Source organism: Triticum dicoccoides, chromosome 5B, assembly GCF_002162155.2.
Source record: "Triticum dicoccoides isolate Atlit2015 ecotype Zavitan chromosome 5B, WEW_v2.0, whole genome shotgun sequence".
In the NCBI taxonomy this organism is placed as follows: Eukaryota; Viridiplantae; Streptophyta; class Magnoliopsida; order Poales; family Poaceae; genus Triticum; species Triticum dicoccoides.
The window spans coordinates 514,750,802-514,763,645 of NC_041389.1; positions in this window are offsets into that span (position 1 = coordinate 514,750,802).

Here is a 12,844-nt window from a genome sequence, read left to right on the forward strand (position 1 = left end):
ATATATATATATATATATATATATATATATATATATATATATATATATATATATATATATATAAGGATCACCCCACTACAAAGTGCTTGCCAAGGATAAAATGAAAAAGGGAAAGGTGAAGATCACCTTGACTCTTGCATAAAGTAAAAGATAGGCCCTTCGCAGAGGGAAGCAGAGGTTGTAAGTGCATCTAGTGCCCCTTAGTGACTTTGGTGTATTGAAGACTTATAGGTTAAGGGACTAATGCGTTTGTGAGTGTACACAGGTCTATAAGCCTATGAGGAGTTTGATATTTACAGAGAAAGTCGACCCCTAAAAATGAAGTTCTTCAACTGAAGACTTTGATATTCTGAAGACTTTGTGAAGACTTTGAAAGTGAAGAAATTGGTGTGACCTTGAAGACTTGGTATTCATCTGTGGAACATGAAGCGTGAAGACTTTTGTTTTCGTAGTTTCATTTTCTCTTTCTTGAGTCATAGGAAACACCGTACTGTTAAAGGGGGTCAAGGAAATACTAAGGAAAAATTTCCATGTGATGCTCAACTCAAAATCCTACACCTACCAATCCCTTCGAGTGAAGCCTTTGGAAATCTCATACAGTTCAGTCACTTTCTTCAGTGACAGAGACGAAGTTCTTCTGGTCACTAATGATTTTGTTCTGACTGAGGAGTTAGGAAATCGCCAGTGCGAATTTCCTTCACAGTGAGGAACGTGATAGCCCTGAGGAATTTGAGAGTCAAATTTCTGACCGTTGCTGTGCTGCGCGCCATCTGTCCCAGAATATCTTATCCACCTAACGGTCATATCATTGAAGGGCATTTATGTCTTATCATGTTGGGCTGCTCCCTAGGCTATAAATAGCCGCCCCCTACAACCACTAGCTGGTTGGCTGCTCCGAGAGAACTTGACACTTGTCATTTGAGAGCAACCCATCCTCCGAGGACTTTGAGCGAAAATCATCGAGTGAGGAAAATCCCAAACCCAAACACCTACAAACCCCAAAGTGATTGAGCATCACTGAAGAAATTGATCCTGCATGGATCCGACGCTTGTTACCTTTGAAGACTGTGCTTCTTCCAGACGGTTAGGCGTCAAGGTCTAGAGCATCCAAGAGGAATTGTGGATCGCCTAGTGACCAAGTCTGTGAAGGTTTGGAAGTCGCCTGAAGACTTACCACGAGTGATTGGACGGGATCTGTGTGATCTTAGTTCAAGGAGAATACGGTGAGGATTGGGTGTCCTGAGCTGCGTGCTCAGAGACCGGGTGTCCGGGACTGCGTGTCCTCGAGTTTAAATACTCAGCCGCTCCAACCAGACGTACAACTGAGACAGCAGTTGGAACTGGTCTACCAAATCATTGTCTTCACCAACCTACTGGTTCTATTTCCTCAACCTTTTCATTTCCTCAATACTGTGTTGAGTGTTTGTTCATATCTGTGTTTGAAGACTTTGACTGAAGACTTTCTCAATTTCCTCAGTTCAATTTCTTCAGTCTGTTTGTCTTCATCTTGTGTTATCCTGTGATTACGCTTTCTGTACTCTGTGCTAGTCTTCATTTCATCATGATGACCATGCTTGTATTCTGTCATACTTACTTCTGAGTACTTATCCCGCTGCTAATAGTTCTTCGCTAAGGAATTTCCTCACCGGCAAATTCCTCAGTGAAGAATTCATAAAAATCGCCTATTCACCCCCCTCTAGTCGACATAACGCACTTTAAATTGGTATCAGAGCAAGGTACTCCCTTGTTCTGTGTGATTTTGGTTTAACCGCCTGGAGTTTTAGTTATGTCGACCGCAGGTATGATCAATGTCTCGGCTGGGTGTCCTACCTTCGATGGAACGGACTACCCCTACTAGAAAAACAAGATGTGTATGCATCTCGAGGCAATTGACAACGATCTCTGGTATGTTGTGGAAAATGGTGTTCCCTCTGTTTCACCCTCACTGAACGCCACCGATGTGAAGAGATTCAAGCAACTCGATTCTCAAGCGAAGAATATCATATGTGGCCATCTGAGTAAAGGACAATATGGAAGAGTGAGTGCTTTGGAAACTGCCAAACTTATCTGGGATAGGCTGTCCAAAGTGAATGAAGGAGTCTCAACTCAGCGTGACTCTCGAGTAGATGTTCTTCGGAATCTCTTCAACCGCTTCAAAAGACTCGACAATGAAAATGTCCAACAAACCTTCGATCGCCTCACTGACATCTCAAATGAGCTTCAAGCCCTTGGTGCCACTGACATCACTGACCATGAGGTGGTGAAGAAACTGTTGAGATCGCTTGATTCCTCATTTGATACTCTGGGTCTGATGATACAAGAACGGGCTGACTACAAGTCTCTTGATCCTGCCGATATCCTTGAAAGGCTAAATACTCATGAGTTCCAGCTTGCTGAAAAGAGAGATCTCTATGGTTCGAGCTATGGCAAACCACGTGCCCTGAAGGCCAAGGTTGTGTCTGAGTCTGAATGTGAGGACTCTGGTAGTAGCCTTGGTGATCCTGAAGAACTGAGCCAGGAGCTAGCACTGCTCGTGAAGAAATTCTAGAAGTTCTCAAGACGTGGTCGCTTTGGAAAATCCTCAAGAAGCAGTGATTCCTCATCAAGTGACTATAAGAGAAGGCTGTGCCACAAATGCAAGAAACGTGGTCATTATATTCAAGATTGTCCTCAGTGGGAAAAGGAATTGAAGAAGAAGAAATACAAGGATTACAGTTCTGATGATGCGAAGAAGAAGAAGAAATCATCAAAATCTTCGTCATCAAAATCCTCGAAGTCTTCATCTCACAAGAAGAGCAGCTCCAAGAAGGCTCGGGCATTCATTGGCAAGGAAATGGACTCTGAAGCTGAATCTGAGGAAAATGAGGAAGAGGAAGCGTCTGAAGAATCCGAATCTGGGGTGGCGAGTCTGGCTTTCGCTACTGCTTTCGTTAGCAAGTCCATCTTCAACACTGAAGAAACTGACCCCACCGACAAGTCGGATGAAGATAACGATGACTACGCTCCCACCTATTGCTTCATGGCAAAAGGTGCAAAGGTACTCAAATACACCTCCTCTGAATCTAGTGAAAATGAATCTGATGAGAATCTCAAGCCCAACTACTCTAAACTTGCAAAGATTGCTGTAAAACAAAAAAGGGCTTTTGAAAAGGTTCAAAACATGCTAGACAAAAGTGATGATATGTTGGGTGAAGAAATGGATCGCACTAAAGCCCCGACTGAAAATCTTCAGAGACTTCAGTCTAGGTTTGATAATCTTCAAAGTCATCATAACACTCTCTTGTCTGATCATGAGAAACTTTCTTATGAATTTCTTCAAAGAAAGCAAGATCTTGAGAAGCTAAGAGTGAGTTATGAAGATCTTCAGAAGGAGCGCGAATCATTACTTGCTCAACAAATCAGCACTTCTCAGGAAGAATTTGTTCCTCCATGCTTAAAGTGCATTGAACGTGAGTCTGCCAATTCTTCACCTGAATGTTCAAATGCTTCAACTGTTACAAATTCTTCACCTGCCTCTGCTATCACTAATTCCTCATCTGAGGACACTGCTAGTACCACTAACGATGCAGGGCTGAAGGAACTGTACACAACAGGCATGTACAAAAGCCTCAAAGGGCATCAGATTCTCTGTGATGTGCTCAAAAAGCAGATCCTCAACAGAAACCCTAGGAAAGAGGGTATTGCCTTTGAGAGGAAACTTAATGCTGATGGAACATATTGGAAGCCTGAGCAGTACCCCAAAACCTCATGGGTTGCTGCAAAGGGACCTCCAGTTGATCCATCCATGTTATCTGGCTTTACATGTGAATCTCCTCATTCTTCTGATGAGTCATTTGACTCCAACTATAAACTGTTCAAAAATCAGGATGGTGAAGTATTTGCTAGATATGTTGGGACTAACTGCAGGAACGGTTCCCCTATGAAGAAAATCTGGGTTCCCAAAAGTTATGTTAAAAATCTTCAGGTGAATGTCCTCATGACACCACCTGTGAAGAATGGGAACCCCAGAACAAACTCTTCATATGGACCTAATTCTTCATATGGATCCAAGTCCTCATATGGACCAAATTCCTCACGTGGATCAAATTCCTCAAATGGATCAAAGTCCTCATATGACTATCATCGTGCTAACAACTCTGTTTCGCAGGGTAGAGCTAAGGGCTACGAATATGCACATTATTCTTCAAATCATTATGTTCATAAGTCCTCGAAGAATTTCTCTGCTTATTCATATGCTTACCCTAACCCCTCTTATGTGAAACGAAATGGTTTGGCTTCTATGCCACCATTATCGTATGGTGCTCGCAGAGTGATGAACTCTTTGCCACCCCTTCAGATGTGGGTGGTGAAGAAAAAGAACTAATCTCTTCTGCAGGGTCAGGTCTCCAGACGTGCCTTAACGTCTGAAGAATTTGCTGGGGACCTGACAAAACTGCCTGAAAGGACGCAGGCTAACCATGATGAAATGAACTTTCATTTCACACGTCCTCATACGGCTATATCTGTTTACTGCTTGATGAAATTCATCTGATGAACTTAATATCATATTCTTCACTGATGAAGCATATGAGATTGTAAGTTACACTAATTCATCTGCAGGATGATCAACCCAAAACCACTGAATGGGTCCTCGATAGTGGATGTACAAATCACATGACTGGTGACAAGAATCTCTTGATGGATGCTCCTTTATCACCATCACATCTGAAGCATATCATCTTTGCTGACAAAGGCAAAAGTCAGGTATTGGGTCTTGGTAAGGTTGCGATCTCTAAGGATAAACACATGGACAAAGTCATGCTTGTTGAGTCCTTGGGATACAACCTCATGTCAGTCTCAATGCTTTGTGACCTTGACATGGTTGTTGTCTTTGGCAAGTATCGCTGTGTTGTGATTATGGAAGCTGACAATTCCAAAGTCTTTGAAGGCTTTAGGAGAGGAGATTTGTATATTGTTGATTTCTCTACAGGACCACAACCAGTCATGTGCCTACTTGCAAAAGCTTCAGAAGGTTGGCTATGGCATCGACGACTTGGTCACGCAGGCATGAGGAATTTGCACATGCTTGCGAAGAAGAAGCATGTCATTGGCATTGAGAATGTCAAATTCCTCAAGGATCACTTACGCGGAGCCTGTGAATCTGGAAAAATGACCAAGGCCAAGCATCTAGCGAAAACTATCATGACCACTACTCGTCCATTCGAATTTCTTCACATGGACCTCTTCGGACCTAATCATTACTCAGCAGTCACTAATGCTGCTTCTCTATATGGTTTTGTTATTGTTGATGATTACTCTCGATATACATGGGTACACATTGTTACTTACAAACATGAAGTGCAGGAAGTCTTCAAACGATTTTCCTCAAGGGCTTCAACCAACTCTGGTGTGAAGATCAAGCACATCAGAAGTGACAATGGAACTGAGTTCAAGAATTCCGGTCTTGATGACTATTTTGATGAACTTGGTATTACTCATGAATTATCTGCTCCTTATACTCCTCAGCAAAATGGCGTCGTGGAGCGCAAGAACAGAACTCTTGTTGAGATGGCTCGCACTATGCTTGATGAATACAAAACGCCTGATCGTTTTTTGGATTGATGCAATTGATACTGCGTGCCACATCATCAACAGAGTATATCTTCACAAATTCTTCAAGAAGATGGCCTATGAACTCCTCACTGACAAGAAACCCAATGTGAGTTATTTCAAAGTCTTCGGTGCTAGATGTTGGATTAGAGATCCTCACCACAATTCTAAATTTGCACCGAAAGCACATGAAGGTTTTATGCTTGGTTACGGAAAGGACTCGCACACCTACAGAGTCTTCAACATTGTTCTTCACAAGATTGTTGAAACTGTAGATGTGCGGTTCGATGAAACTAATGGCTCGCAAAGAGAGCACCTACCTTCTGTGTTAGATGAACCAGCACCTGAGGATTCTATCAAGTTCAAGGCAACTGAGGATGTCATTCCTACTGAAGAATTAGCTGAAGAATTCATTCCAGTACGCGAAGAACATCGAGCTGTTGCACCTGAAGACCATGGTGCTGAGGAAAATGATCAAATACCTCGACGTCAACCAGCTCATCCTCGCGTAGCAAAAGAAGTACAAGTTGACAAGATCATCGATGACATTGAAGCGCCAGGTCCTCTCACACGCTCAAAAGCTTCACATTTATCTAACTTTTGTGGGCACTATGCTTTTGTCACTATCACAGAGCCCACTAAGGTAGATGAAGCATTTTTGGAGCCGGAGTGGATTCAGGCTATGCAAGACGAATTACATTAGTTCGAGCTCAACAATGTCTGGGAACTGGTCAAACGCCCAGATCCTCACAAGCATAATATCATTGGCACAAAGTGGATCTACCGCAACAAGCAAGATGAAAATGGCCTTGTGGTAAGGAATAAGGCACGACTGGTAGCTCAAGGCTACACACAGGTTGAAGGAATTGATTTCGATGAAACTTTTGCACCTGTTGCTAGACTTGAGGCTATTCGCATATTACTTGCTTATGCTAATCATCATGATATCATCTTATATCAAATGGATGTGAAAAGTGCATTCCTCAATGGTAAGTTTGAGGAAGAAGTATATGTTGCTCAACCCCCAGGTTTTGAAGATCCAAAGAATCCTGAGAAAGTCTTCAAACTGAATAAGGCCCTCTATGGCCTCAAGCAAGCCCCTCGGGCGTGGTATGATACATTTAAGGAATTCTTCGTGAAGAATGGCTTCACACCCGGTTCACTTGACCCTACTCTTTTTACTAAATCTTATGATGGTGAACTGTTTGTGTGCCAAATATATGTTGATGATATTATCTTTGGCTGTACTGACCAACGTTATAGTGATGAATTTGCCTATATGATGAGTGAAGAATATCAAATGTCTATGATGGGAGAGTTGAAATTCTTTTTAGGTCTTCAAATTCGTCAACAACGCAATGGCATATTCATATCTCAGGAGAAATACCTCAAAGATGTACTGAGGAAATTCGGCATGCAAAATTGCAAAGGCGTCAAAATTCCTATGCCCACAAAAGGCCAACTTTGCACTGATGAAAATGGTATTGACTTCGACCACAAGGTATACTGCTCCATGATTGGTTCTTTATTGTACTTATGTGCATCTAGGCCAGATATTATGCTTAGTGTTTGCATGTGTGCCCGATTTCAAGCTGCACCGAAGGAATCACACCATAAGGCTGTGAAGCATATTCTTCGATATCTAGCTCACACACCAACACTAGGATTATGGTACCCCAAGGGCTCTATTTTTGATCTCATTGGATATTCTGACTCTGACTATGCTGGTGATCGTGTGGACCGCAAGTCAACTTCTGGCACTTGTCATTTCCTCGGACGATCTTTGGTCTATTGGTCCTCGAAGAAACAGAACTGCGTATCACTGTCTACTGCGGAAGCTGAATACATTGCTGCTGGATCGTGCTGTGCTCAACTGCTTTGGATGAAGCAAACGCTCAAGGACTATGGCGTCAACATGAAGAATGTGCCTCTCCTCTGCAACAATGAGAGTGCCATCAAGATTGCTCACAACCCAGTTCAGCACTCGAAGACAAAGCACATTCAGATTTGTCATCATTTTCTTCATGATCATGTGTTGAAGGGCGACATCTCCATCGAGCACGTGAAGACTGAAGAACAACTAGCTGATATCTTCACTAAGCCCTTGGATGAGAAGAGATTTAGCAAGTTGCAGTGTGAACTAAATATCTTAGAATCTTCGAATGTTCTTTGAAAAGGACACACATCCTAACACTTATGCAGAATTGATGACTTAGATGTGCAACACATGAAGAAACGTTTTTCTTCAATCAATGAAGAATAACACTCTAAGTGTGAAGAAATTAATGAAGAATTTGATTCTCAGAATCCTACGACAATTGTACGTGGTGTCTGAAATCATCATTCTTATACGGTGGGTCACGCCACCACAAAAAAGTTGAAAATCTTCAATTTGAGTTTTTCCTTAGTTTTGAAATTCTTCAGTTTTTCAAATTCTTCAACTTTGCAAAATCTTCACTGTTTCCTTCGTTTTTCTTCATTGGATATATATATATATATATATATATATATATATATATATATATATATATATATATATATATATATATATATATATATATATATATATATATATATGAGTTTATGTCCTCTACAGCATTCACTTATAGCTATTTCTTCAAGTTGTTTTTTCTGCTAAGTGAATGTGATCGGACCCTTCCCCTCTATGCTATACTCAACCCAATCTATTCACAAGTTCTTCATGTGCGTTCTATTTGAAACTCTTTCAAAGTCTTCACTGTGTCCTTGGCAGCTAAAGAAATTGCGAACGAAACTTTAAAACAAATCTTATCCAAATTTTCGATTTTGCTGCACAAAATGTTCCGCATCCCACGATGCATTATTCTATTCACCCACAATCGTACACGATCTCCACTACATAGTACGTGGGTGACACATGTCGCGTGAAGGAGAAAGGGCAGGGGCACGTTCGTCCTAAATCTTCGGGCGAACAGTTTTTCACCGTGTCTATAAATACCCCTCTCCTCTTCCTCACTTCATTTACTCCGCTCGATCTCTCTCTCCCGCTCGAGCTCCTCAAACCCTAGCGCCACCGCTACTCCATCGTCGCCGGTGAGGAAGAGCTTCGCTGCCTCGACCTCGTCGCCGTCGTACTCACGCCGACCGCGGAAATCTTCACTCCGCCGCCGTCGTAGCTGTCTTCCTCCGCCGAGTTAGGGCAAGGAAGATCTAACCTGACGAACTTCCCGTCTGTTCTTCTCAGTTCGTCGTGTTCTTCATTTCGGGTAATTAAAAGTTGCTTTTATTACTCTCTTTGATTCTCAAGCTTTCCTGAAAATCTTCAAAGGTGTTTATTCCTCAAATCTTCACACATACGAACACCACACACTTCATATGATATTGAACTGTTTCTCTAAGCAACCATTTTCTTCAAGATTCCCTAATTGTGTGGATCTTCGATCTGTACAACTCTGGAACCTAAGACAAGAACGCTTAGTGAAATTCCTCAAGGTTCATCTGGTCAAATTCCTCAAAACTTGTTCTTTTCAAAAACCTTCTCAGAACGCATATGACCTCTCCAAATTCCTCACATCTGTACTCTGTTCACATGTACTCATGTCTGCTGCTGAATCACTAGGTTCTCATCAACTTAACTCATTTGCAGCGTTCCTCGAAGAAAAACTGCATACTTCTTCAGAGAACTCAATTGTTCAAATTCCTCAATTGAAGAATATGGCAGACGGTAAGAAGCCACAGAAAGGAGGAAAGAAACCTGAAGTTATGACTGCGTTTGAAATCCCTGAGGAGATTTATGATGACTATTGCACACCTGATGAAGCAAAATATGGCAAAGAAAACAAAAATCAGCGCAAGGTGCGCATTCAGAAGATTGAACGGAGATGGGCAAGGGAATGGAGGGAATACATATATGTGACTCCAAAGTACATGAAGAAATTCGCCCTCAATCCTCCATGCCCAAGAGCTCCATTGGCACCTGGCTAAGTAGCTGACCCCACGAGCATCAAACGTGGTGAGGACTTTCCTGAAGAATGGGCTAAGCGCCAAGCCAAATTGGCAAGACAAGCCAAGGAGGCAGTGAAGAAATTCAATGAGGATTCTGTCACTGCTACTGCTACTGAGGCCTCGGTCCAACCGAGGAAATCCATGCCAAAGAAGCCTGCTCGTAAGCCAAGTGCTTCACCATCAGCGCCCTCACGGCCAAGTTCCTCAGCAGCGCCCTCACGGCAAATTCCTCACACTGCTCTTGCTCCTCCCAAGTCCTCAGCAGTTCCGACAAAGTCCTCAGCTCCTGTGCATCTGACTACATGTCAAAGGACTGCTGGTTTCTTGATTGCTTCTGGTGTCTCAGCAAGTTCCTCAGCCGCACCAATTTCATCATCTGGCCCGACTCTACTGAAGACCAAAGCAACAGCTGGATGAGGTCCACGGCCAAGTCCAAAGAAGAAACATGTAGCATTCCATGTGCCATCTGATGATGAAGCTTCTGATGATGAACTCGCAGAAATCATCAGAGACAGACAGGTGAAGGCCGCTAGAGCCAAAGGCACATCTGTGCCACTGCTGTTGGATCCGAGGAAAATCCTCGATTATATTGATCTCTGGCACAAGGATCCAAACACCCCCATGCCTGATTTTCATCTGACCGCCGGTCAAAATCACATGCTGACCCATTTCATCACTGAAGAGAAATGGAAGTTTGAAAAGGCAAGAGAGATCAAGAAAGCTCAATACAGAAAGGAGAAGTTCCTAAAGAAAAACGTTGTCAAAATGACACCTGAAGAACTTCTCAAGGTCCAGACTGAAATTCAAGACCTCAGCAAAAACTTCGATACTTATTATGCTGATTGGCAAGGGGCCAAAGTCAGATTCGTCAACCTGACGAAGAAATTCACCAATGTTGCAGCCTCAACGCAACATGAAATTCCTCAGGCTGAAGCCTCGGCTCAGCCGACTGAAGAACATGCCAGCACCGCTGATGAAGTTCAGGCTGCTGATGAAAATGCCAGTTCCAGGGCTGATGATCCCATTCCAGCCGCTGAAGAAATTGCCAGGGCATCCACTAGTGGTGCGCCTGAAGAAACTGAAGAAGTCAGGGCAACTGCATCAGTTGCGCCTGAAGAAAATCAACCAGATTCCTCAGCTCCATCTGCACCTACACCAACTCCAATTCTTCCATGTGCATTCGATGTGAAGAAGACCAAGGCTGCAGAGTGAGCTGCAGTGAAGAAAAGGAAGGCATCAGCTGTGTCAAATTCTTCGGCTGCGAAGAAAATGAAGCCAATGACCAGCTCACTTGAAAATCCAATTGATGCTCTTCCAATTTCCTCCATGCCATCAAAGGACCTTGTCCCTTTTGGAGAAGACTATGAGATCCCAGTCGGATCTGATGAAGAACATCATTCTGCTGCTTCGTCAGAGCAGATTGATGAAGAAATTGAAGTGGACGCAATCCCTTCAACTCCAGTCATTTCCTCACCTATGCCTCAGTTCACAGCTGAAGAGGCTGGTGTTGAGAAAATTGAAGATGAAGATGTGGATATTGGGTGCACCACACCTGTGATGAATGATGACTTTTGCGAAAGTCAGCATCCCAATACTCCTCTCTTCACCCCACTCCAATAGATTCCTCAATCCCCTGCACCAACAGTTCAAATGGGCTCTGAAGAAACTCATCCCACTCTCTCAGTGCATGAAGAAATTCCAGCCACTAGTGCTGATAAACCTGCTGCTACTGATCCTCAGACTGCACCTATTGAGGAACAAGAAATTCCTCAGCCTGAAGAACCTGAGCTTGCGATTCCTGAGGTGGTGATGCAACTCACTGACATCCCTCTGCCAAAGCAAAAGAATCCATTCTCAAGCAAACAGAAGTTCAAGGCTGAAGATTTCTTTGCCGAGCATGTATTCTTCACTGATTACAACCCATATGATTCTGCTCGCATAAGGAAGAGGCGTTTCTGGACTGCCAGCCAAGCAAATTTCTATTCCTCAGTACTCTTCAACAAAGACAAAGTCTTCGATCATGCACATATTCCTCATGTGGACATGGAGTCTCTGCCCGGTTTTGAGCCAGTCCTTAGTGTTCTTCATGACACAGGACTTCTGAATTTCTGCATTGATATCTGTGACTGGAATGAAGAACTCAGTCTTCAATTTTATGCAACTCTGCACATCACCGGAGACACTGAAGATGTGAACTCATGGGTATTAGACTGGATGTCTGAAAATACTCACTACAAGGCACCTGCAACTGAATTGCTTTGTGCTCTACCACTCAGTCCTCCACTTGATGATGCTCATTGTATCTACAACGAGCCAGAACTTTCAAATCACTATATGCAAGTGCTGATGAAGCCATTGAAGCCAAGGCAGGCCCCAAGAACCAAATTCCTCGTCAAGGAATTACTCTATGTGCCTCGGACTGTCTATCAAATTCTGACGAAGACAATGAGTCCCATCAAAGGCCACGACTCAAATGATGAAGAAGTCATTGGCATCATGAAGAATATGCTTTTCAACATCATTCATGGCGTTCCCATAAACTTCCATGATTTCTTCATGAGGACTCTGGCCAATATTGCTATGTCACCATTCGAGCTGAAGCCCTATGCTCCTTGGATTATGAGATTCATCAGGGCAAGATCTTCACTGAATTACGAAGCTGACACTCTGAACCACGGTAGCTACTTGCCTCCCATTGAAGTCCTCAAACGGACAGTTTCATCAGTTGATGATAAAGGCAAGGCCGCTACTGTGATCGATGAAGGCATTCGTCCTTTGGATGGTAAATTTCGCAAGGCTGCATCTTACTCTACCAATGACGATTCTGCCACACATGACTCTGCTGCCAATACCTCAGCCAAGCAAAATCCTCAAGCCACAGCACCCAGGGTGATGACTGACCGTGAGTTACTCCTCAGTCTTCATCAGAAGGTTGATCGCAATCATAAATGGGTCAAGCGTCAGTTTGGTTCAATTCTTCACAACATGACCTCAACACACAATGCAGTGAAGAAGAACCACTACTACCTCCATGAAACCTTCAACCGCACCTGGGCTGTTCTCTCTCATGTCTACAGCGCTGCTGATCTGAAGACTATGGGTCTCAAGGAAGACTTTGACTGGTCTGCACCTCCACCAAAGAAATTCAAGAAAGTCAAAGTTCCTTCCTTGGTGGCTAGTTCTTATTCTTCATCGCGTGACACTGATGAGTATGAAGATTTGGACGACACTGCGGCAGGCCCTGCTCCAACAAACAACCCCGACACCGCTG